Source organism: Heterodontus francisci, unplaced genomic scaffold (genome assembly GCF_036365525.1).
Source record: "Heterodontus francisci isolate sHetFra1 unplaced genomic scaffold, sHetFra1.hap1 HAP1_SCAFFOLD_43, whole genome shotgun sequence".
In the NCBI taxonomy this organism is placed as follows: domain Eukaryota; kingdom Metazoa; phylum Chordata; class Chondrichthyes; order Heterodontiformes; family Heterodontidae; genus Heterodontus; species Heterodontus francisci.
Genome location: NW_027141852.1, coordinates 15,450,448 through 15,477,034, shown reverse-complemented (window position 1 = coordinate 15,477,034; position 26,587 = coordinate 15,450,448). Strand labels below are relative to the sequence as shown.

The 26,587-nt window shown below is 44.7% G+C and overlaps 1 protein-coding gene and 1 non-coding gene across 2 annotated transcripts in view; one reads left to right on the top strand and one right to left on the bottom strand.

The window, feature by feature from the left end:
* Positions 1–26,587, top strand: part of LOC137364982 (oocyte zinc finger protein XlCOF7.1-like) — a gene marked incomplete at its 5' end in the record, with an annotated part of 660,565 nt that overhangs the window by 98,109 nt on the left and 535,869 nt on the right. The window lies entirely within an intron of this gene.
* On the bottom strand, positions 19,555–19,646 carry trnak-uuu (transfer RNA lysine (anticodon UUU)). Its single transcript is given in 2 exon segments — positions 19,555–19,590; positions 19,610–19,646. It is a non-coding gene; the product is annotated as a tRNA-Lys (tRNA).

The window sequence follows — 26,587 nt, the reverse complement described above, 5'->3', positions numbered from 1 at the left end:
ACGTCAGTTGCACTTCCCTCATTTATCTTCCTTGTTACTTCTTCAAAAAAATCCATCAAGTTGGTCAAACAAGATCTTCGCTTAAAAATCCATGCTGACTATCCTTGATTAACCTGTGCTTTTCGAACTGACAGTTTATTCTGTCTCTCAGAATAGGTTCCAGTTATTGGGCCATGACTGAGGTTAGTCTGACTGGCCTGTAATTACTCGGTCTTTCCTTCGCTCCCTTTTTCAACAGAGGTTCAACCTCTTTTGCAGCAGACTATTGTAAATTTCACAATTCGCATGGGAAAAAGTATTAAATACTTCACTTACAAGTTCTAATGTTACTGGCGAAATGAGGGCTTATGTATGATTTGAACCCAGGACCTCACACAAATACACAGCAGGAATTCTGCTCCTTTACCAAAAAGCCATCTCCTTTATAGAGATGTAAATATGCAATATTGGAAGAGTGGAGGACTTGGGACCAAGACAGTGACTTTGACTTTTCTGCCTGTCTTCCAAATTCTGCAAGGTTCCATGCAGACAATTAATGAACTGTCAGGGTGTTACTTTATTCCATTCTTCTTCTTATTATTCTTCTTCTTAGGCAGTCCCTCGGGAACGAGAATGATTTTCTTCCACTTCAGGGTTCTGGGTCCAGTGACTAGATGTCTACTTAAATCGCAGAGAAATTAAACACTTTTCAATTTGTCTCACGACATAAATAGCAACATTTGCAGATATTTCACAGCTGTATGATTGGATGCTGCTAACGTTGTTACACTCAGTACACATGGTACCTTAATGTTGCAATAAATATTATAATATCTATTCAGGTAACTGTCATCCCACAGCTCCAAAATTTCACTGGTTCAACATTCTCATCAAACACTAAAGCATTCCACAAAGCAAGGCTCACAAATTCAACACCAGTTTCTCTTTTGGAGTCTCTCTGGTGTAATCTGATCTCTGATAGATTACTGGTGATCATCCTCCACATGAGCAGTCGTCCTAATCCCATGTACCTGTCCTGTTCCCACCTCCCTTTCCTGTATACACAACAGAATTCCATACTGCTGATATATGCTGGTAAACACTTTCCTTGTTGTATGAAACTGTGATTACAGTGGAAATCCGCAAGAGAGGAAGCTATTGTTGGCACCTTTAACTCTGCAGCCAGTGACCAGAAGAATTCTCACTCCTGAACGAGGACTGTTTCAATTTCCTTTTGGAAGATCACATCATCACATGAAGGAAGTGAAGTGTTTTTGTATCACAGTGACCACAGAGGAGTTTTAAAACAAACTATTAAATTATGAATTCATATTTTATTTTAAATGCTACATTGGAGGTTAATTTCACAGACAGTCCTGCAGTTTATGATTTGTGTGAAATCAGTGAGATTGTGAGTTGGGTCGACCCCTCCCTATCAGAGTCACCAGGACAAAGGGAGTGTTTAGTCATCGACATCTTGCTCAGTTCAGCATTTTGGTGGCTGGCTCTTGAACTCACACCGTCTCCTGACAGTGACAGAAGTAAACAAGTTATCGCTGAGGATTTCAAGTGCTATTTAAAGATTATTCACCTTTTACTGTTCACTTACTGCTGGAGGTTTGAAGAGGACATTTGAAACACGTTGGGAGACTTTCTGGGAAACTTTGTCAAGACTTCACCAACACTCTGTCAGCATTTACTCGGGAAATACTCAGAGGATTTCACCTATAAAGAGTAAGTGCTGTGTTACTCCACCTTATTGGAAACTTTACAGGAATCAGCAGGAGAAAGGGAGCGTTTGGTCATTGACATCTTGCTCGGTCCGCGGGAGAAATGGGAGGAGGACACGAGGCCAGGCTGAGCAGCACCAGCCGCGGCAGGAGAGAAGGACAGGTGAGACAGGAGAGGGAGGTGGACTCCTTCTCCTCTGTAAGTACAGGACATTCCTCCTCCTTTGGACCTCCTCCATCAGGACCTCCAGTACTGTACCTGTGAACCTGTGCCTTCGTTCCCTCAGTCCCTGAGTGATCCTGAAACATGCTGCTGTGTGTCAGACAGCACACTTCACACCTTCAGTGGAAATGTGTGTGTGGAATCCACTTATACTGCACCAAGAACATTGCTTCGAATCAGCACTCGAGTGCAGCTTTCTGTTTTCATGCCTCCAGGCAATTTCAAATTATGGTCATCAGAATGTTGTGTGAAAACCAGATTTCAAACAGGCGAGTCTTATTATCACAGCACCCGTATCCCAAAATCACCAGCTGGAATTTCCTTCCAAAAACCACCCACTTCTGGGAGCTGGTCTGGCAAGTGAAGTGGGACACGGCCCCACAGCAAAACTCCACACCAGAAGTGACCACTGGGATTTCTGCCATGATTTCCCTCTCTGAGCCTCTGTAACTCTGATCATTTTGTGACAGTGCACCCACCAGAATCAAATGACTGGAGCGACGGGGGAGAAATGGCTAAATGTGAACACACAGTGGGCTAATTCTGGATTACGGATTTACCAGGAGTTATGGCAATGATGATGAAACTGCAGTTTCTGAGCAGTCAAGGCTACGTTGTCAGAATGCCAGCTGTGGAAGCAGTAACTGTTGTCACTGTAGAAGTGACCAGAGCTCTTCTACCCTCATCCTAATGTCTGGTTGGCAGCTACATTGATCTCCCGGACGGCCAGTGCCCAGGGTCTTCCTCACTTCATGTGTTGCCTCCCTCATTGTGTTGTCGGTGTGAGTTCTGGACTCCTCCAATTGTCCCGTCATCTGCACCAGGAGAGAAGAGACTGTCTCCACAGCCTGTGTGTGAGACCAATGCTCATCAATCATTGATCTTTACCAGCCGAGGCCTCGGAGATCTTGCTCTTGGAATCCTCAGCGGAGACCTCCTGCTTCTGTCACCCCCGGGGGGAGACAGATTTCTCCTCAATGTTATCCCCAGTTCCTCCTGCTCACTGCTGCTCTGTGTCAGGAATACTGCCTCCCTGAATGGGTTTGAAGGTTCACCAATAGTTACAATAACACAACAGAATATTTATTTAATTACAATCCATACAGTTACAAATGTGTAGGTCATGTTGAAAGAATGATCAGTTTGTTGTTCTGAAGAGGAGGAGGTGGAGGAGGATCGGGGTCTGTGTCTTCAGGTTTAATTCTGATGGGGGACAGCAGCAGTTCATTACACAGCTCGTCCACCAGGTAACCCACCGGGCGGGTCGGACACGTTCCAGCTGCTGCAGGAGTAAAGTTGAAAAGGTCACTGCGTGTTCTCGGAGCTGCTCCTGCTCATTATTGAAGAATAACTCACAATCCATGGTATAGGAATTGATCTTTCACTGATCAATGGTTTTGTTTCTGAGAGTGAATCACAGCAGAGAGAATTCACAGCTAAATTTCAAACATCTATAAGTAGGGATTTGTGTGTCACTAGTGTGGAGACACTAAAGATCCCTTTGAATCAGACAATTATAGTGACGGAGCTGAATACATGGAAAGAAATGGAGGATGGGAACAGATGATGAACCTCTGCAAATTCAACAAGGAGGTTGTTCTGCTGCCAGAGCAATGGTGGAATATGCTGGTCCCAGTCTGCCTGGTATTGTGGAGCAGCTGGCTTCTCACATCCTTAAGATCCAACACTGTCAGGCAGTCACTGTGACTGTCTTCCTTGGAGAACTGATAAAAGCTCCACAGATTTCGAAGCATCTTAAACTAACTGCTGTGATAGGTATCTGAGGAAGTCCATGTAACTCCCATTGGGCTCCTCTAGATATCAATGAGGAAGCCTCGGCAGATCCAGTAAGTGGCAAGATCATCCACAGTGTTGACCTACAAGATCTGATGATCTCCTCACTCTTTCCATCCAAGTGCAACAATAAGTGAACCAGTTTGGAATGGACCTGTTGGTAGAAGAAAGATCTTCACCCTCAGATTCCACTTGGTCAAGTTTCCCAACACATTGGAACATTTCCACCAGTGCTTTCTCACACCTTCCCTCAAAGAGTGACTGAATTCTGCTGAGGATTGTATCGACAAAGGGTGGATTAGTGTTTGCTCTCAACTGAATCATGTTCTTCGACAGGTATGACAGCACCTCAAGCGTTAGCATCTCTTTGTTGTGCTTATTCCTCAACAGGATAATGATTGAGTCCAGCACCCTCCAAAACCATCCAGCATCTCCAAAGGTCATGTTCTCCAGGCCCCTGCCACACTGCAATGAGAGAAGCAAACAGCAAATACCTCAACAATCTGCTCACCAGAGTGATTGTGAGTGGTTGCGAAGAGGATGGAAGGACAGCAAGTGACAATATTAGCTTGCCCAGCGGAGACAGAAATTGATGAAACCTGGTGGTGTTTGGAGGATCCCCCAGCTCCAAAACTTGAACAGAGACAGGGAATGAGGCCACCGTTCCCTTTCTCACCCCCTTTATCATCTCCGACTTCGGAGCACCAAACCTACATGGTTCAAGTGGTGACTGAGGTAACTGCAGCATCCCGACAGCGTCTCTAGTTTAAATTAGCTAACTCAGCCAAGAGTGGGAATCAAACCTGAGATCCTCTGGTTCATATGGTTGAATGTCAGGTGAACGGCAGTGCCTTTACCACTAGACCATTGGGGAACTCGAGAAACTGCGTTTCTAAATTAAAAAGTGCAATTTGTTTTCAGCAGCTTAAAAAACACAGATTTAGTATATTTTCACAATTCCCTGTCTGGTTTTTACACAAATGCACTGAGTTCCCATTGAGCCTTGAGGATAGAGTGTGATTAGTCTACAAAAGCAGACAGGTCAAATGGCTCCTGATTGGGACAATCTGATTAATGTCATTTAAGAATTATAATAACTTAAATCTCTGGGAAGGAGAGGAACTTATTACACTGGGTTTTAAAAAATCTACAATATATGTGATTATGTTTGTAAACGGTTTCAAAGCAGCTGTTTACAGAAGTTAAAGGAACTTGGTTATGAATTATAGTCATCTTTTTGATGAGGCATTATTAGAGGTCATGCTAGATTAACGCTGGTGTTTTGTAGAACCACCGTTTCTCTGGCCTCAAAATTCCTCGCGTTCTACCACAATGTTGCTCATCAACACACTTAGCCTTTAGATCCTTAACTATTTACAAACATCTCCCACCCCCCAAAAAATTATATTCCCTGTGCTTGAATGGATCAGATTGTCAGACGGCTCTAATCTTGATTACCTCATGTTTTTTCATGCTTGTAGAGAAAGGGAACATATCTACAAAAGGTCAGGGATGAGTTTTGTTTGACCTGTAGGTTCTGGATTTCTTCGGTAAGTTGTCTGGTCTGTTTAGTAGTGCAGTCTTCGGAAGGCAAGCCTGCTTTTGCTGCAGAGCCTCTGCTGGAAGCACAGCAGCTCAGTGAAGTGCTTGAAGACTCAATATCATCTGTCAAGCTGCTGTCTTCTAGATCTGGGGAGTAAAAAACACAATCACATGAATAAAAAGTTACTGTGCTGAGAATGTTTCAGGTTATTGAAGTGTTGTGGCTCAGTCTGGGTTCAACAAACTCCATAAGAGAAACAAGCAGTTTGCAAGAACCGGTTTCTCAATTGTATAAAAACCGTCATTCTTCAACTCAACCGAAAGCGAAACAAATGTTACATTCTGTAGAAAGAAATTATTCCCTTATTGCTCGGGCTGTCAACACAGGCCAAACCCATGCATACGAGGGAGTCATTGTGACTGCATGGTGTCACAAGTGTTTCCACCCGGACCATTGAGGCCAGACTCCTTTTCTTAAAGATGGTCTTTTTGCATCTTCCCCATGCCCTGCACCATAATTCACTCCTCGCCAAGTGTACAAGTGACCTTACACACTACAAATTAGCAGCACTAGAACAGAACCCTGTGGGGCACTGCTACCCACTTCCATCCCCTCGGAGAAACTGCCCTTAACTCCTACTCTCCCCTCCCTCAGAACCAGTTTTTAATCCCATTTCATCCCATTCCCCTAATACCAAAAGTGTTAATCTTCTCCAATGGTCTCCTCTCTACTAACTTTTCCAAGGCATTCCGAATGTCCCTGTACACACGGCCACCATTATCTGTCACTTCAAAAGAACTCTATTGGGTTTTGTCGAGCACGATTTTCCTTTATGAAACCAGTGTTTCTGCTTCTAATAATTTTCTCACTTGGATATTTAGCAATTTTATCTTTAAAGATTCTAAACATTGACCTAGAAAATAAGAAATAGGAGCGGGTGTAGATAGTACGGCCCCTCGAGCCTCTCCACCATCCAATAAGATCATGGTTGATCTTCTACCTCAATCCATTTCCCACCCTATCCCCATTTCCCTTGTTTCCATTCATGTCCAACACTCTACCAATCTCAGTCTTGAACATACTCACTCAACTAACATAGATGTTAAATTAACTGGGCTGCAATTATTCGGCTTAGTTCTGTCACCCTTTTCGAAGATGGATATTACATTACCTTTGAATGAACATAATAAAAGTGTCAGTGCAAAGTTGAAACCACTTCACACTGATCGAAAATGCAGTCTAAATACACCCAAAATGCAAGAGGGAACTTCAGGATTTTGACCACAAAGACTTAATAATGGATCCAGTTGATGTGAGGATTAGTGAAATAGATTCAGAAACACATTTGTGAATAAGATCTTGGGTTTTACAAAGAGGAGATGTAAAATACATACAGGTTTTCCAAATCTATTTTGAAGATCTGTTAGCTGTACCTTGAGCTCGCAGTTCTGTGTCCTCACCATGCTTATCATAACCTTGTCACTGCATGAGAGGGAGTCTCATGTCGGTGAGTTACCTCTTTTCCATTGGTTGTTTTGCCCATGCGAGACACTTCACTCAGACTACGAAGCAAACAGATAACTTATCCCCAGACATATAGCAATTCAGCCTTACAGGTTATAAACATTGGGATTCTGAGGAATGCCATCTGGCCTATTCAAGCTCATTGATTCAGAAAGAACTGCATCCCTCACTCCCACACTCTCCAACTGTTTCTTCAGTGTTGACAAGCTTTTTTATCTTCACTGCCCTATCTGGAAGTCTTTTCCACACGGCGATCACTATTTGTGTACGGAAATTCCTGACATCAGTCCTAATTTTGCTTTCTACCAGTTGAACCTGTGTGTCTTAGTTTGCTAAAATAACTGGCACTAGCTTTCATGTCCTCGGCTGACACTCCAATTTCACTTTCACTGAGGAGCCTCCTCGTCTGTAGATGGAGAATATTACTGCTGGGCACTTACGGGTTCAAACCCACATCATGTTGTTTTGTTGCAGCATGAACTGTTGCATTATATATAACTTTACAAACAGCATTTCAATTATTTTATCCAATCATTGTTTTTCTCCTCCTCTGGTTGTTGTGTCCTCACTGGGATTATGATCCATGGGTTCGGTCAGCCTTCTAGAACATTCTTCATGTGTGAGCTGAGAGAGCCATTGTTGACAGGCTGCTTGGAGCACATCACAAGTTCAGCTTAATCTCTCCCTTGCCTCAGGTCCATCCCTGTGTAATTGACATCAAGTCACTGAATTGCTATTAGGAGGAGGAATCCTGGCTACGTTTTTCCATTCTTAAACTAAGGACACTGAGACTAAATGTGGTACGTCAGCTCAGCACAAATCTGGGCAAATCGACCTTGGGGTTTCCGAGTTTCCATCATTCCATTGACACGCCACATACACCCATTAAACCTTTAGGGGAGGTGGAACAACAAACAGCGGCAAAGAATTTTGATCCCGTTTCTCCAGTTGAATGTGTCCAGTGCATTTCTTTCTTTGTTTTAAAGAACATTTTTTCCTCAAGCCCCAAGAGAGTGGGAAAAGGAACTGGATTGCTCTCTCACATCATTCTGTGCAGTTCAGTTCAGTCAAAACTGTGAATGGATGTGTTCTTTGAGATTTATGTCTTCTGGGAAAGCCATTCCTCCTCCCCCTGCCCTAAATGAAGAGGGAGCCCCTCTTATCTGTGCAGGGATAGGCACTGACATGTTGATGTTGCACCATGGACATTTGACAAAATTATTGACTCAGCCATGGACATGGGGGCAATTAATCTGTATATAAATTGTATAGCCAATCTGATGCCTTCAAAACACAGTCTGATTTAAAACATATTTTCTCCCTATAAATAAAGTAGCATACAAACATCAATGGAGAGCAGCAAAATGCATTAGCTGGCAAGCAAGCAATATAGTATGTAATGCCAATGCGAATTACTTTCATTGATAGAATAAAGCTAGCTACACCATGTCACGGGGCAGTAGATGGACCTGATCGATGACTTCTGTGGATTCACACTGTGTCAGGACTGCAAATTCATTCAATAAACCAAGAAACCCAAGGAGATGATTGTTATTGTGGTTATTGAGGTGAGGCAATAGAAAAATCAGCAGGAAAATGGACCATTTCTCATACTACTGATGTTCTTGTGTTCTTGTGTCTGGACAGAGTAGATAGGGAGAAACTGTTCCCATTGCTGGAAGGATCTACAACCAGAGGACACCAATTTAAGATGATTGGCTAAAGAATCAATGGCAACATGAGGAAAAACTATTTTAAGCAGCGAGTGGTTAGGATCTGGAATGCACTGCCTGAGAGTGCGGCGGAGGCAGGTTCAATCGAGGCCTTCAAAAGAGAATTGGATAATTATCTGAGGAGAAATATTTGCAGGGCAATGGAGAAAAGGCAGGGGAGTGGGACTGGGTGAGTTGCTGTTGCAGAGAGCTAGCATTGACACGATAGGCTGAATGGCCTCCTTCTGTGCTGTAACCAGTCACTGATTCTATGAGTTTATCACCTGAAAGCCCTGTTACATTTGCTCTTCCTTTCATCCATGTTAAACTCGAACATTTTTGATTTCTTGTGTTAAATACTGCTTACATGCTTATTTGCACGAATCTATTATTTATTCAGGTTGAATTGTCTTATTCAAAAAAAATTATCTGTTTATTTATTTCTGTTTTATTTATTAATAACACCTAAGTACATTTATACACAAAGATACACACAAATATATTCCAAAACCACACACACAGACATACACATTTATTCATAATGAGCCCATTGATGCACCCCTGGCTACAGTAAAATAGTGGTAATATTTACTGCACTAGTAATCCAGAGGCCTGGACTAATAATCTGGTGACAGTGATTTCAAATCCCATCGCTAAACTGGTGACAGTGATTTCAAATCCCAGCAATAATCTGCTGACAGTGATTTCAAATCCCAGCAATAATCTGGTGACAGTGATTTCAAATCCCATCAGTAATCTGGTGACAGTGATTTCAAATCCCAGCAATAACCTGGTGACAGTGATTTCAAATCCCATCAGTAATCTGGTGACAGTGATTTCAAATCCCAGCAATAATCTGTTGACAGTGATTTCAAATCCCATCAGTACTCTGGTGACAGTGATTTCAAATCCCAGCAATAATCTGGTGACAGTGATTTCAAATCCCATCAGTAATCTGGTGACAGTGATTTCAAATCCCATCAATAATCTGGTGACAGTGATTTCAAATCCCATCAGTAATCTGGTGACAGTGATTTCAAATCCCATCAATAATCTGGTGACAGTGATTTCAAATCCCATCACCACAGTTGCAGAATTTAAGTTCAGTTAATGAAATAAATCAACAATAAATAGCTTGTATCAGTAATGGTGACAATGAAACAACTGGAGTATTGGTTCACTAATGTTCTTAGGACAGGAAATCTGTTCTCCTCACCTGGTCTGGCCCATGTGTGACTTCAAACTCACAGCAATGTAGTTAACTCTTTACTGCTCTCTGAAATGCCCAAGCATACCGTTCATCTGTTTCAAATGAACAACTACAAGAAAAACTGCAAATCCACACGGGCTGCAGCTGTTCAGGAAGCCGGTTCAGCACCAGCATCTCAAGGGCAAGTCAGGATGGGCAGTAAATGTTGGCCTTGTAAACGATGTCCACATCCAATGAATGATTAATAAAACTCACCATTTACAGGAGCACAGTTTCAATCATAGACATGTATAACATATTACAGATTAGAAACATAATGAAAATACATTTACAACTGACACTGTCATAACTTCAGCACTCATTTTGTATAGAAATGTGACACCCACATTCACACACTGACAGTTTATATTGTCACAAGGTACTATTTGCAGCTCTGGGAAAAGTCTACACACCAGACCTTTACAAAGCCAAATGCTGCAGTTGTAGAAAATGTGAAATTAGGATGGGAAATGTTCATCGAGTCATAGAATAGTGAACAAAGACCATTTGGCCCATCATGCCAGTGCTGTATCTTTGGCTGTGTTCTCCAATTAGTCCAACTGCTCTGCTTCTTCCTAAAAACATCTCAAGGTGATCCTCCCCTGTCCTGGCAATATATCCACGTTACATTCATTTTACAGAAACTTTGCATGTATGTCAGCCAATGACCAGAAGAGGGCAGCATGAACCGCCATTGCAGCTGAACATATCGGGCTGAATTTTACCAGCCTCTCGATGTCATGGGTCACGGCAGGAGGGGGCCATAAAATTCCGCGGGAAGAGACCCGCCGCGACCCCCGACTTCGGGAAAGCCCCGCCGCTCCCCCACCCCCCACCCTCACCTCCCCACCGGCCGCTTGGCAGTGGGACCAAGTGTGAGATTCTGAAACCAGTTTTCAGTCTTCAAAATATGTTCAATGGGGAAGAAGAACAGTCAGAAGTCGTGGTCTATTTTTGAACCAATGACATGGGTATGAAAAGGGTTGAGATCCTACAATCAGAGTTTTAGGAGCTGGGAAGGAAGTTAAAGAGCAAGACCACAAAGGTTATAATATTTGGATTACTCCCATGTGTTTTAGTGAGTATAGGAATAGTAGGATAATACAGGTTAATGCATGGCTGGAGAAATGGTGGATGAGGCAGGGCTACAGCTTCCAGGAACATTGTCACCACTTCTGGTGTTGATGTGACCTGCACAAGATGGACAGGACAAATGTCCTCGCTGTCACTTTAAGTAATGCTTTGTGAAAGGAATTATACTAATTTGGCTGGGGGAGGGGCACAAGGATGAAGCATTAGAGAATAGATACAAGGTGCACCGAGGACTGAGAGAAACAAACAGCATTAGAATAAAGAATAGTACAGAAGCACAAAACTCAAACAGGAGACAAATGCAAGGCAGACTGAGATAGGTTTAGAGTGCATGTTTGTAAATACTTGAAGCATGGTAAATAGGATTGGTGAGCTAAAGGCACAAGTAGCCACATGGGATTGTGATCCAGTGGCAATAACGGAGACATGGATCAAACAAGGGGAGGAATGGGAACTTAATATTCCTCACTGCGATGTATTCAAGAAAGATAGAGAAGAAAAATAGGCAGAGGATTGTGTGGGTGCAGCTGTATTGATCAAAGATACTGTTACAGCACTAGGAAGAGAAAATGCACTTGAGGGTTGAAAGGTAGAATCTATTTGTTTAGAATAATGCATCAACAGAGGAGTTATTCCACTGCTCAGTGTATATCCAGGCCACTAAATAGTAGGAAGTGGACAGAGGAGCAAATTTGCAGGCAAATTGTCGAAAGATGCAAGAACCTCTGAGTAATGCTAATGGGGATTTCAATTATCCGAATACAGGCTGGGAAAATAACTGTGTGAAGGGCAAAGAGGGAGAAGAATTCCTGGAATGTGTGTAAGAGAACTTTCCGAATCAGTATATTTCCATCCAATGGGGAAGGAGATGGTACTGGATCTAGATTTGGAGAATGAAGTCAGGTGAATGAAGTATGTTTCAGTCGGAAAGGATTGTGTGAAAGAGTCATTAAAATATCATTCGTTTTAGATTAGCTGTGAAAAAGGACTGTCTGTGTAGGTATAAGAGCATAAGAAGTAGGAACAGCAGTAGGCCATTCAGCCCCTTGAGCCTGCTCCGCCATTCAATAAAATCATGGCTGATCTTATCGTTGTCTTTACTCCACTTTCCTGCCCCCCAATAACCCTTGGTTCTCTTGTCAATCAAAAATCTGTCCAACTCAGCCTTGAATATATTCATTGACCCAGCCTCCACTGCTCGCTGGGAAAGAGAATTCCAAACGCTAATGACCTTCTGAGAGAAGAAATTCCTCCTCATCACCATCTTCAATTGGAATCACCATAATGTGAAACTGTATCCCCTATTTCTACATTCCCCCATAAGAGGAAACATCCTCTCAGCATCTAGCCTGTCAAGCCCCCTCAGGATCTGATATGTTTCAATAAGATCACCTCTCATTCTTCTAAACTCCAATGAGTACAGGCCCAACCTGCTCAACCTTTCCTCACAAGACAAACCCCTCATCCTAGGAATCAGCCTTCTCTGAAGTGAACCTTCTCTGAACTTTTTTTTTTATTTCCAAAATATACTTTATTCATAAAAATCTGTAAAAAATACATCACCAGTTTCAAACAGCACCAAGTCAAAAATTACAAACAGTGGAAAGGAGGTCCGTTTGCTTCAATACAATCATGGGTTGCCTCACAACCCTTCCGTTTCACATTTGTCGTGCCAGATACATTTTTACATTTTACAGGAAAAAACATTTTCCCGATGCAGTTCAAGGGGTTTCCCATGGATCTAGCCCCTCGGTTCAACTTGGTCGGGGGACCTTACACTGTGGTCTTTCCCCATTGAGCCTTTGCTGCGGCTGCCCCAAGCTTTAGTGCGTCCCTCAGCACGTAGTCCTGGACCTTGGAATGTGCCATTCTGCAACATTCAGTCGTGGACAACTCTTTGCGCTGGAAGACCAGCAAGTTTCGGGCAGACCAAAGGGCGTCTTTCACCGAATTGATAGTCTTCTAGCAGCAGTTGATGCTTATCTCGGTGTGCGTCCCTGGGCACAGTCTGTGGAGCACAGACTCCTGTGTTACAGAGCTGCTTGGGATGAACCTCGACAAAAACCACTGCATCCCTTTCCACACCTGCTTTGCAAAGACACATTCCAGGAGGAGGTGGGCAACTGTCTCTTCCCCAGAACATCCACCGTGAGGGCATTGTGCAGAGGGGGTGAGACTTCGGGCGTGCAGTAAGGATCTGACGGGGAGGGCTCTTCTCACCACCAGCCAAGCTACATCTTGGTGCTTGTTTGAAAGTTCCGGTGATGAGGCATTCCGCCAAATGACTTTGGCAGTCTGCTCGAGGAACCATCCGACAGGATCCACCGTCTCATTTTCCCGGAGTGCCTTGAGGACCACTGCCTGATGGATCGGTGGTCCAAGGTGTTATCCCGCAGAAACTGCTCCACGAAGGATAGGTGGTTGGGCACAGTCCAACTGGATGGAGCGTTCTGCAGCAGTGTGACCAGGCCCATCCTTCACAACACCGGGGACAGATAGAATCTAAGCACGTAGTGACACTTGGAGTTTGCGTACTGGAGGTCTACACACAGCTTGATGCAGCCGCACACGAAGGTGGTCATCAGGATGAGGGCCACGTTGGGTACATTTTTCCCACCCTTATCCAGAGGTTTGAACATCGTGTCCCTCCGGACACGGTCCATTTTAGATCCCCAGATGAAGCGGAAAATGGCTTGGTGACTGCCACAGCGCTGGAGTGGGGTATGGGCCAGACCTGCGCCACGTACAACAACAACGTGAGTGCCTCACACCTGATGACCAGGTTCTTACCCATAATGGAGAGAGTTGCTGCCCCCACATTCTCAGATTGTGTTGTACCCTGGCTACTCGCTCCTTCCAGGTTTTGGTGCATGCCCTGGCCCTTCCGAACCATATCCCCAGCACCTTCAGGTAGTCTGGCCTAACGGTGAAGGGGATAAAGGATCGGTCAGCCCAGTTCCCAAAGAACGTGGCCTCGCTCTTGCCGTGGTTAACTTTGGCTCCCGAGGCCAGTTCGAACTGGTCGCAGATGCTCATCAGTCTGCGCACGGACAGCGAATCTGAGCAGAAGACGGCGACGTCATCCATGTACAGGGAGGTTTTCACCTGAGTGCATCCACTGCCTGGGATAGTCACCCCTCCTATGCTCGCATCCATCCTAATAGACTCAGCAAAGGGTTCAATACAGCAAACAAACAAGACCGGGGAGAGAGGACAGCCCTGTCTGACTCCAGATTGGATCGGGAAACTTTCCAATTCCCACCCATTGATTGAAACTGCGCTACTGATGTTTGTGGAGAGCAGTTTGATCCAATTGCAGATTCCCTCCCCAAACCCCAGTTTGGAAAGCACGTCCATCATGTATGTGTGCAATATCCTGTCAAAAGCCTTCTCCTGGTCCAGGCTGATGAGGCAGGTGTCCACCCTCCTGTCCCGTACATAGGCGATCGTATCCCTGAGTAGCACGATACTATCAGAGATCTTCCTGCCTGGTACAGTACAGGTCTGATCAGGGTGGATCACCAACTCCAGAGCAGACTTGAATCGACTGGCTATGACTTTGTACAGAATCTTGTAGTCAACATTAAGCAGTGAGACGGGCCGCCAATTTCTCATTTCTGCCCTCTCCCCCTTCCGCTTGTAGATGAGGGTGATGATGTCTTTCCTCATGGAGTCTGACATGCTGCGGGCCAGCAGCATACTCTCGTATACTTCCAGCAGGTCCGGGCTGACCCAGTCCCACAGGGCCGAATACAACTCAACCGGTAAGCCGTCGCTTCTGGGAGTTTTACTTGTCTCGAAGGATCCGACGGCCTTTGTCAGCTCGTCCAGAGTTTGCGGCTTGTCTAGTCTCTCCCTCCTGCTGTTATCTAAGACCTCTGTGATAGATGACAGGAAGGACTGGGAGGCTCTGCTGTCTGTGGGCTTCGCGTCATACAGCCCAGCATAAAAGGATTTGCTGATCCTTAGTATCTCGTACTGCGACGCCGTCACCGAGCCATCTTCTTCCTTCAGGCTGCTGATCACAGAGCTCTCTCTGTGTACCTTTTGGAAGAAGTAACACGGGCACATCTCATCCTGCTCAATGGAGCGGACTCTGGACCCGAAGATGATCTTGGAGGCCTCCTTGGCAAAGAGCGAGGCCTGCTGGCTCTTCACCTCTTGGAGGTCCTCCTTGACCTCGCCCCCCATTGACTGCAGCCGGAGCAGATTTTGCATACTTTTCTGGAGTCGGGACATTTTCCTCTCTCTCTCTCTCACCCTCTGAACACCTTTGTGGATGAAGAACCTCTTGCTGTTCTCCTTGATCGCTTCCCACCAGTGAACTGGAGACTCAGGAGGGGTTTCACGGTCCTCCAACCTTTGTAATCCCTTTTGAGTTCCTCAACGTTCTCTGGGGTTAACAGTGTAGCATTGAGCTTCCACGTCCCTCTGCCAACCCACTGGTCATCCTGTAAGTGAAAGTCAGCCAGGAAGAGGCAATGCTTGGAGAAGAACACCGGCTTGACGTCGGTGGATCCGACCATGACAGTGCGGGACACAAACAGGAAGTCAATGCTGGAACGGGCAGACCGGTCCGATCTTGACCAGGTGTATCTGTGCTGCGCTCCGTCTGTAGGTTTGCTGAAGACGTCGTGCAGTTTGGCATCTTTAACTGTTTCTATTAGGAATCTGGACGTAGCGTCCAGTTTGCTGTCGTCTCTGCCGGATCGTCCAGCTGCATCAATGCTGCAGTTGAAGTCACCGCCTAGGATGACCGGCCTGGATGTCGCCAGCAGTAGTGGGCGCTGCTGGAAGACGGTCAGCTGCTCGTTGCATTGTACCGGGGCGTACACGTTGATCAACCGGAGCGGAGCGTTGTTGTAGATTACATCTGCTACGAGGAGGCGGCCGCCCACCACCTCCTTAACTTCGGAGATGGTGAAGTTACCTCCCCGCAGCAGAATACCCAGGCCGGAGGAACGGCAGTCATTACCCCCCGACCAGATCGATGGCCCGTGGGACCAGCATCGCGACCACTGCCTGTCGGTGCTGAGGTGTGGTATTCCACACTCGTGCAGAAACAGTCGGTCGGCTTTGACCTTGGCAAGGTAATCCAAGGTTGAAACACATCGCGCAGTGGATTTAATGCTGTGCATGTTACTGGAAGCAATTCTTATACCCATTTTTTAAAAGTTGGTTGTTGCTTCCCATACCATTTGTCCTAGCTAGTCCCAGTCCTTCGGGATGTTCCTGCATAGCCATAGTGTACGCAAGCTGTTTCACATTTGTTCCGCTGGGGTGACAACGGGGGGCGGGGGGGGGGCGGTCTTGTAGGTAGCAAGTATTGGTTTGTTCTCTGCTGTTCCCCTTTGTTCCTCCTCGAAAACATCACTGCTCCCGGCTTCCCGGAGCTGAGGTGCGCCAGCCGTGTCTTTGCTCCCGGTGTCCCGGAGCTGGGATGCGCTGGCCATGTCGTTAGGTTTGGCGCTTTGGTGTTGGGGCTCGCCAGGCCCATCACAGCCTCCTGTGTCCGGGGGCTGGGGGGCTTTATCTTCCAGCTCCTTGGAGTTCTGCCGCTTCCTTTGAAGGGGCCGTCGTTCCAGCACTTCCTCATCCAGTGAAGAGGAGCTGTTGTAGTCTGTCTCAGATGGTAGTCTCCTCTTGCCACTGGTTTGGGTGGTGGCCTATTCCGCTTTTGGAGGTCTTTTCTTTGTGGTTTTCCTTTGTACCACTTGCCACTGACCGGTTTGTCCATCTGCTGCCTCCTCCTCCATTGATTCTGTCTGTGGAGGAGGGGTTTACGGGTGCAAGGTAGGTGCTGGGTCGCTGGTTTCAGCTGCCTCCCCTTTCTTCTCCTTCTCAGGTAGAAGTTCCTCAATGCAGAGAAGGTTGCTTGTCTCCTTTCCAGCACCGGACGCCTTCGTTGAATCTTCTCCCGGCCTTTCCTTGGACCTTGCCGCCTGAGCATAACTGAGGCAGCGTTTGGGGCAGGTTTTGTAGAGATGGCCTGCCGCACCGCACAAATTGCAACACTTAGTCTGCTTACAGTCCTTGGTCTGATGGCCTTCCTCCTTGCAGTTCTTACAAACAACCGTGCTGCAGTTAGCTGCCACGTGACCAGATTTGCCACAGGTGCAGCAAAATCTGGGCTGCCCAGCGTAGACCAAGAAGCCTCGACTTCCCCCGATAGCGACGATGGAGGGAGGATGGATGATGGCTTCACTGGCATCGACCTTCAAGGTCACCTTGACCTGCCGCTTGCTGGTCCAAATCCCAAAGGGGTCCTTGACATCAGTGCTGCTGCCGGCCACCTCGACGTACCTGGCGAGAAAGGTGAGTACATCCACCACCGGAACATGGGGGTTGTAGAGGTGAATCGTCACCACCCGGTCACGTTGTGAAGAGTGCCTCCACTGTGAGGATCGACAACGGCGCCCGGTCCCCTTTCTCCTTGAATGCCTTCAGGAACTTGATGCATCCCGCCACATTCTTGAACGTCACGTCGAAATACCCACTGCTGGGGAAATCCTGCAGGCAGAAGATGTCCGAAGCTTGAAATCCACAGCAATCGATGAGAATTTTCTTGATGAAGAAGGTGCGATCGACCAGTGCATCTCCTTCCATGTCCTTCACCACCACCCGAACGGTGTTCCGCACTCCCTGGCCTCAAGCGCAAAGATTGGTTATAGCCATTTTACTCAAAACCTACCCAGGATCAAAAGCCACTGATCATGGTTTCTTCTCTTCCAAATAAGCACTGATAAGAACAGATACTACACTTGATCTTAGCCAAAAGGCCCTTATTTATGTTTAAAATACTAGTCTGGGACCCACTCTTCTCTCCCTCAAACTGAATGTAAAATTCAATCATATTATGATTGCTACTACCTAGAGGCACCTTAACTATGAGATCATTAATTAACCCTATCTCGTTGCACAATGCCAGGTCTAGTATAGCCTGCTCTCTGGTTGGCTCCAGAATGTATTGTTCCAAGAAATTATCCCAAAAACATTCTATGTACTCCTCATCTAGGCTACCTCTGCCCATCTGAATTTTCCAGTCTATTTGTCGATTAAAACCCCCGATAATTATCACTGTACATTTCTGAAAAGCTGCCATTATTTCTTCCTTTCTACCCCATCCGACAGTGTGGTTAATGTTAGGTGGCCTGTACACCGCTCCCACAAGTGACTTCTTGCCTTTATGATTTCTCATCTCTGCCCAAACTGCTTCGACATCGTGATCTCCAGAACTCAGGTCATCCCTCTCTATTGCGCTAATACCATCATTTATTAACAGAGCTACCCCGCCACCTTTTCCTTGCTTCCTGTCCTTCCAAAATGCCATGTAACCTCCAATATTCACATCCCAATCTATGTCGCCCTGCAGCCATGTCTCTGTAATGACTATCAGATAGTACTTATTTATTCTATTTGTGCTGTCAGTTCATTTGTTTTGTTTTGAATGCTCCATGCATTCAGATACAGAGCATTTAGTTTTGTCCTTTTATTATTTTTGTCACCTCTCGCCTTATTTGTTGATTTACTCTTTGATTTGTACATTCTGTCCCTTCCTGTCACAGTCTCTTTATCATTTCCCATATTCATACCTTTCTCTCTTGCCTTGTCTCTACTCCTTGATTCACCATATCTTCCCAAATTTGATTCCTTGCCCCCACTATTCAGTTTAAAACTGTCTCTACTTCCCTAGTTATGTGGTTCGCTAGAACACCGGTACCAGCACGGTTCAGGTGTAGACCGTCCCAACGGGACAGCCACCTCTTTCCCCAGTACTGGTGCCAATGCCCCACGAACCAGAACCCACTACTACCACACCAGTCTTTGAGCTGTGCATAAATTTCTCTAATCTTATTTGCCCTCTGCCAATTTGCACATGGCTCAGGTAATAATCCAGAGATGATTACCTTTGAGGTTCTGCTTCTTAATTTGCTGCCTAGTTCCTCATACTGACTTTGCAGAACCTCTATCCTTGTCCTGCCTATGTCGTTGGTACCGACATGGACCACGATGACTGGATCCTCCCCCTCCCATTGTATGTTTCACTCCAGCCCTGAGCAGATGTCCTTAATCCTAACACCGGCAGGCAACACAGCCGTCTGGACGCTTGCTCTTTGCTGCAGAGAACAGAATCAATCCACCTTACTATACTGTCCCCTACTACCACTACATTCCTTTTTTCTCCCTCTTTGAGCCGCAAACACTTACTGCAGCCGTGTTTGCCCTGGATCACACTGGCATCCAGGAACTCCCACATTCTGCAGCTGTGACACATCACCTGTCCTGTCATCCTTAACGTGTTTCAATTAACTACTTAAATATTTGATGCAATTATTTATTTTACTGTCTATTTTATTAAGCTTACTACTAGTTTGTTTACTATTTTAAACGTTAGGACTAAAATGGATCTTAATCACTTACCAGATACTCATCAAACAGGTAGCTTCTTCCAAACCAATCAACTACCTGCCTGCCTGTGATGTCACAGCTTACCAGATCCTCACCAAACAGCTCCTTCCACTGCACCGAAGCAAGAACCAAATCCTGCAAACTCACCCCAGCAGCTCTCTGTTTCCCTGCTCTCACTCTCCATTGTGATGTCACTCTTGCTGTGCTTCTCTCTCTCTTGCTCTGTCTCAGAGTCTGTGCTTTTGACGCATTTCTGAACTCTCTGTTCCGTCGTGTTCCTCTGTCTCTGGTCCAAAATCTGACTCTGGTGGGATTTGAACCCACAACCTTTGAATATTTTTTTTAATCATTATTTAAAAGTCCAACACGCTATCCATTGCACCACAGAGGCATACATGTGCTGGAAGACATCACCAAGGCCTTTGATCTTGTTAGCAGAGGCGGATTCTTCAAACTGCGATGGAACATTGCCTGCCCTCCTGAACACTTGGGCGTCATTTCTTCTTTCCACGAGAACATGCACAGTTCCATCAGTTACAATGGAGCAACATCAGACACTTTCAAGATCAGCAGTGGGGTAAAGCAGGGCTGCGCGCTGGTGCCAACTCTCTTAGGAACAGAGGAACATCGGAGGAGGCCATTCAGCCCGTTGAGCCTGCTCTACCATTCAATTAGATCATGGCTGATTATCTACCTCAATGCCCCTTTCCCCTGCTATCCCCATATCCCTTGATGTCATGAGTATCAAGATTTCTATCAATTTCTGTCTTGAACATGCTCAATGATTGAGCTGCCACAGCTCTCTGGGGTACAGAACTCCAATGACTCACCACCGTCTGAGTGTAGAAATTCAACCCTATCTCAGTTTTAAATGGCCTACTCCTTATTCTGAGTCTATGTCCCCTGGTCTTAGACTCACCAACCAGGGCAAACATCCTGTCGACACCCACACTATCACGCCCTGTAAGAATTTTGTCAGTTTCAATGAGATCACCTCTCATTCTTCGAAAGTTTAAGGAATACAGGCCCAGTTTCCTCATGAGGCAATCCCACCATCCCAGGGATTAGTCTGGTGACCCTCTGTTTCACTCCCTCTATGGCAAGAATATCCTTCCTGAGATGAGGAAACCAAACTATTCACAATACTCCAGCGCGGTTTCACCAAGGCTCTATACAATTGCAACAAGACATCTTTACTCCTGTACTCATGACCCCTCGTGTGAAAGCCAACATACTATTTGCCTTCCTAATTGATTGCTGCACCTGCACAAGAGCTTTTAGTGTCTCAGGAACAAGGACACCCAGGTCCCTTTGGACATCAACACTTCCCGACCTCTCACCATTTAAGAAATACTCTGTCTTTCTGTTTATTCTACCAAAGTGGATAACTTCACACTTATTCACATTATATTCCATGTTCTTGCCCATTCACTGAGCTGCTCCAGGTCCCCTGGAAGCCTCTCTACATCCTCCTCACAACTCACACTTCACCGAGCTTTGTGTCATCTGCAAACTTGGAAATATTACATTTAATCCCCACATCCAAATCATTTATTTCGGTTGTTAACAGCTGTGGCTCCAACACTGATCCTTGCAGTACCCCAATAGTAACAGCCTGCCATCCTGAGAAGGACCCGTTATTCCTGCTCTCTGTTTTCGGTCTGTTAACCAATTCTCAATCCATACCAGTGTATTATCCCCAATCCTACATGCTCTAACTTTGTTTACTGACCTCCTGTGTGGGACCTTACCAAAGGAAAATGCAAATACCACACATCCACAGGTTCTCCTTTATCTGTTCTGCAGGTAACATCCTCAAAAAACTCAACAGGTTTTTCAAACCTGTTTTTCTTTTCATAAATCTATGTTGACTCTGCCCAATCAAATCATTATTTTCTAACTGTCTACTTATCACATCCTTTATAATTGGCGTATTCTTCTCCATGCTGCTATTGTACGCTTTCTGTACTCAGATGGGCGAGTGCACCTGCACATCAGAGCTGACGACAAGCTGTTCAACTTGGCAAGACTGTGCGCCAAGACCAAAGTGGGTAAATTCCTAGTCTGTGAGTTGCTGTTTGCTGATGACGCTGTGCTGACATCCCATAATGAAGTTCACTTACAGCAGCTTGTATATCGGTTTTCCCTGGCCTGCAAGGAGTTTGGACTGACGATCAGCCTCAGGAAGATGAAAATTATGCGCCAGGATGTCGAGACTCCACCTTCCATCAACATCGACAACATCACTTTGGAGGTTGTCAACAGCTTCACATACCTTGGATCAACAATCACCAGAAATCTGTCCCTTGATACTGAAATCAGCACCAGGATTTCCAATGCTGCAGCTGTCATGTCAAAGTTGAGAATACAAGTGTAAACCGACAGCAAACTGACCATAAATACAAAGCTCCACGTGTACTCGGCTTGTGTTCTCAGCACCCTCCTTTATCGCAGAGAAGCATCAACAACTTATGCAAGCCAAGAAAAGCAGCTGAACAGCTTCCACCTCCACTGCCTCAGATGGATATTGGGCATCTCCTGGCAGGACAGAGTGCCGAATGCGGAAGTACACCAGCGTGCAGGGATCCGCAGCATGTTTGCCCTCTTGAGTCAGTGGTGGCTCTGTTGACTGGGTCAAATGAATGACGGTCACATTGCCAAATACATGCTCTATGGTGAGCTTGCTGTCAGCACGAGACCAACAGGTCAGGGAAAAAAATCAAGTCATTTGGAGAGGTTTGAGTTAATTAAGGAGAGTGGGCATGGATTTATAAGTGGAAGTTCATGCTTGACAAATCTAACTGCATTTTGTGATAAACTATCTGAGAAAGTTGATGAAGGGAATGCAGTGGGTGTTGTTTATTTGATAAAGTACCACTTGCAAACTCCACACAAGCAGTACTCAGAACTAAACCTGGGTCATTGGAGTTGTGAGATTGCAGTGCTCACCACTGCACCACCTTTTGAATGTGGATAGAATAAAAAGTGAGATTGGATGGACAGAAGCAGTCTGAAAAGATGGCTCAAACAAAAGGTGAAAACCCTGAAATGTTAACTCTGTTTCTCTCTCCACAGATGCTGCCCGAGGTGCTGAGCATTTCCTGCACTTTCTGTTTTTATTTCAGCTTTGCAGGATGTTGCTTTGATCAGAAAAAAATGGATGATCGGCTGTGGGTGCCAGTGAAATTCCACAGGAGGGAAAATAAACTTCACCGACAGCGACTCATTGGTTTAGGGGTATGATTCTTGCTTTGGGTGTATAAATAATTAACGTGTGAGAGTTCCTGAGTTCGAATCCTAAATGACCCTTTCTCTGTTGCTATTTTTAGTTGAAAGTCATCGATTGGTTTCAGTCTTCCAGAAAGCGGAATCGATTTCCATACTGAGCCTGCTTGAGGGCCGGGGAACTGGGTTCAAAGAGCTTGTCGACAACATTGAAATGAACAAAATATGCAAATCGTCAAGTGGGAAAATAAAGTTGCAGCAGTAACTAGAGGCGTGCTCAGGTCTGCAAATGAAACCTGACCCAAACTTGACAGCGCCACATCCCACCTGGTCCGAGTCCTTTCATTTATTTCCCGTGCCCGAACCGACCACCAGAATGTTCAGTTAAACTTGCTTCCCTTTTTCACTTTTTCACTTGTGCAGATAAGCAACAAAAACTGTAACTGGACTTGAAAGGTTGTTTCAATGTACATTAAGATTCGAGCTACGTACCGGAGGTGATGAGCTGAAGATTGTTACCATAGAAGTTAGTGATTGTTAGGTCACTAGTTAAAGAGAAACTCATGGAGTTGTGCCCAGACAGGTTGTCCCACACTGTATTGATTAAAATATTGCCCGAAGGCTAGAAAATATCATTATACATTCCCTAGACTCCTGCTTTACAGGCTGAAATACTTGCTGCAAGTTTATCAGGAGAGCAGCTGAGATGCAGAGACCAGTAAGGTCTTGAGTGATTAATTATTATAAAATATACATTCTTATATTAAAGAGATTGTGCTCTACCTTCGATGGAATCGCTCACTGCAGACTAGTGCGGAGTGTTTCCCACCTTGACGTCCTGGCTGTCACTGGATCTTGAGTCCAGGCCTCTGGATTACTGGTTCAGTAATCTTTCAAATGTCTCCCTTGATTTAATATTTTAATCTGGTAAGTCAGATTTTACAAAAAAAAATTAACTTATTTAAGACTGCTTCGTATTTAGCAGTGTCAAATGAATAAAGAAATTAAAATATATTCAAAATTATATATCAACTATTAAGTACTAATGCCGAGCTTTGTATATAAAACATACCTCTTAATTTCATTAATTATCCATAAACACTGAGGCCACATTAAACTAAAAGCAGCGATTTATCAAGTCTGACACTTAATTGATTAAATATATTCCAAATTCAGACCATAATTCATTGTCTTTCCCCTTTAAATCTCTTAATTTGCATTACAAGCCTCCTTTGCTTTACAATCTTTATTCAATATAATATGTTTTGAGGCAGGCACAAGACGTCTTGCCAACCCCTAACGGGATGCAGTCAATTCATTTGCAAACTGTGCAATTAAAGAAAAGGTTGAAGTTGCTATTAATGCAGATTGAAGCTGTTCAAATGATTTTGTCACCAAGAATACAAAGCACGAAGGAAAACCAAAAAATAAACCAAAACATAAAAAGGTTAAATTTGTGTCAATGAAAAATAGAACTCATTAAAAACATCTTATTACACAACAGTGCAGCAACTGATTACATTGTAAATATTTCATTAAGATTAAAATGGCAAAGGCCTTCAACACCCCTAGAATCAGGAAAGGGCAAGAAAGGGCTAACTGGATAATTATGTCCCTGGGGCTGAGTTCTGCTACAATGTACACAAAAACTGTTTATTGAATAGTACACAGGAAGTTGAAATACCAAGCAGAGTCGGAAGTACACTTCAAAAGATCTGCGGTTTCCGGTGTTTCACCAACACAATTATAACACAAGGCATTTAGAGTGTTCGAGTGTGTCTGACCCAGCCCGGCCTGACCCGAGCCCGAATGCTGAACCCAAATGCTGAACCCGGAGGAGCGACCCAAACCCGACACATGTCATCGGGACCCTTCGGGTTAGGGTCAGGCAGGGAGCCATGTTCTAGCATTAACTGAGACCTAGCTCCAAAAGCAACAGCACTGTGTTCTGGTCTGGAATGGAATTCTTCTGTGTTTCTGTTTGGCTTGGATTGGAATTCTTCTGTGTTTCTGTTTGACTTGGATTTTCTTGTTTTTCACTTTGTCGATGCCTTTGAATAATTGTGGATCCTTCTTCAGGGTGTCTTCTTTCACCAGGTAGTTCTGACCTCTGATGATGTTGATCGTAATCAGCTTCAATTCGCTGATAGTTTTGGAACTGAGCAGATTTCCTTTGCTTGAGTCTATAACATGTAACTCAGTCTGACATGTGGACCCATGGGAGGATTTGAAAGCTGCCCTTGCATTGGAGCATACAGTTGCATCCATCCAAACAGAGGTAGAGTAGAAGTGACAGTTCAGTCTGTCGATCATGGGACGTTTAATCTCAGGGTTGTGAGTTTGAGTGCTATTTAGTTTTTCCCTTTTTTTAGGCTTCATTAGCAGAGATTACAAGGAGTGTTTGAAATGAAAGTCAACAACAGTATGAGCAAGTCTCACTTTCATTCGGGACTCTTAACTCTCTGCTGTGAATGATTGAACTTTATCTCATTTCATTTTCAGCTCGGGGTCAGTGCAGCTCGGTGGCACTTCTGGCTGTCTCCCACTTCACAATCCATCAGTACTGAGAAAGCAATGGGGAATATTACTCACATGTTGTGTTCTGTAACCTTTCGGAAACAATTGAATGTATGTATTTTCTTCCAAAACAAGGACACAAAGACATTAACAATGTGGGGCTGAAATAGCTCAGTTGGGGGAGTGTTAGATTGAAGATCTAAAGGCAATTTCAATTCTTTATGCGTCCCATGCTTTGGTTCTGATTTTCCAGTTGCACAATTTACTTTGAAATTATTTAACAAGCACCAGTGGATTGGATTTGAGAAACAACACAGAGTCATTTGCAGCATAGAAGGTGGTCGTTTGGCCTATCACGTCCATGCTGGCTCTCCCCGGAGCAATCTAGTCAGTTCCACTCACCAGCTCGATCCCTTTCCTCCTGCAAGTTTCTTTCCTTCAAGTATCCATCCAATTTCCTTTTCAAATCATTGATTGTCTCTGCTTCCACCACCTACGGCATAAAAAGTTCCACCTCACCCAAGGATGTGAAATATTTATATCTTCTATATTTAGCTTATCCTCTATTTCAATGAGAAGAGACTGGCAGTCAACATGAAAGGCAACCCAAAAGTCCTTGAGCGGTATATAAGTAATAAGTGGGTAGTAAGAGGTGGAGTGGGACCTTATTAAGGACAAAGACGATAGTGTTTGCTGAGAGGTGCTGGGCAATGTTAATATACTTAATGAGTACTTTGCATCAGTGATCACTAAGGAAGTGGAATCTGACAAACTATCAGTCGAAGCGGAGAGAGTAGAGGCAATGGATAGGATACAGATTGAGAGAGGGAGGTACTAAAAAGACTGGCTATGTTTAGGGTATGTAAATCACCAGGTCCGGATGTCTTACATCCCAGGTTGCAAAAGGAAATGCTGATGCAGATAACGGAAGGGCTTGCTATAATCTTCCCTGGAAACAGGGGAGGGGCCAGAGGATTTAACAGTGGCAAATATGGCACCCTTATTCAAGAAAGGGTGTAAGGACAGTCCGGGTAACTACAGGCCAGTTAGATTAACAGTAGTGGTGGGTAAGGTTTTAGAAACAATAAACAGGGAAAAGATCAACAGTCACTTGGAGAGGTTTGAGTTAATTAAGGAGAGCGAGCATGAATTGAGAAATGGAAGTTTCATGCTTGACTAATCTAACTGCATTTTTTGATGAACTAACAGAGCAGGTTGATGAAGGGAATGCAGTGGATGTTGTTTATATGGATTTTATGAAAGTATTTGATAAGGTATCACATAAAAGGGTGGTTAACAAAATTGAGGTTCATGGAATAGGAGGATAAGTGTCCAATTTGATAGAAAATTGGTTTATGGATAGAAAACAGTGAGTCGTAGTAAATGGTTCTTTGTCAGACTGGAGGATAGTCGACAGTGGTGCTCCCCAGGGGTAAGTGCTAGAACCACTGCTTTTTTTGCTCCAGATAAATGACTTGGATCTTGAAATATAGAGTAGAATCTCAAAATGTGCCGATAACATCAAACCTGGATGAGTGGCAAACAGTGAGGATGATATGAACTGCTCGCAACAGGACAGTGATCGGCTAG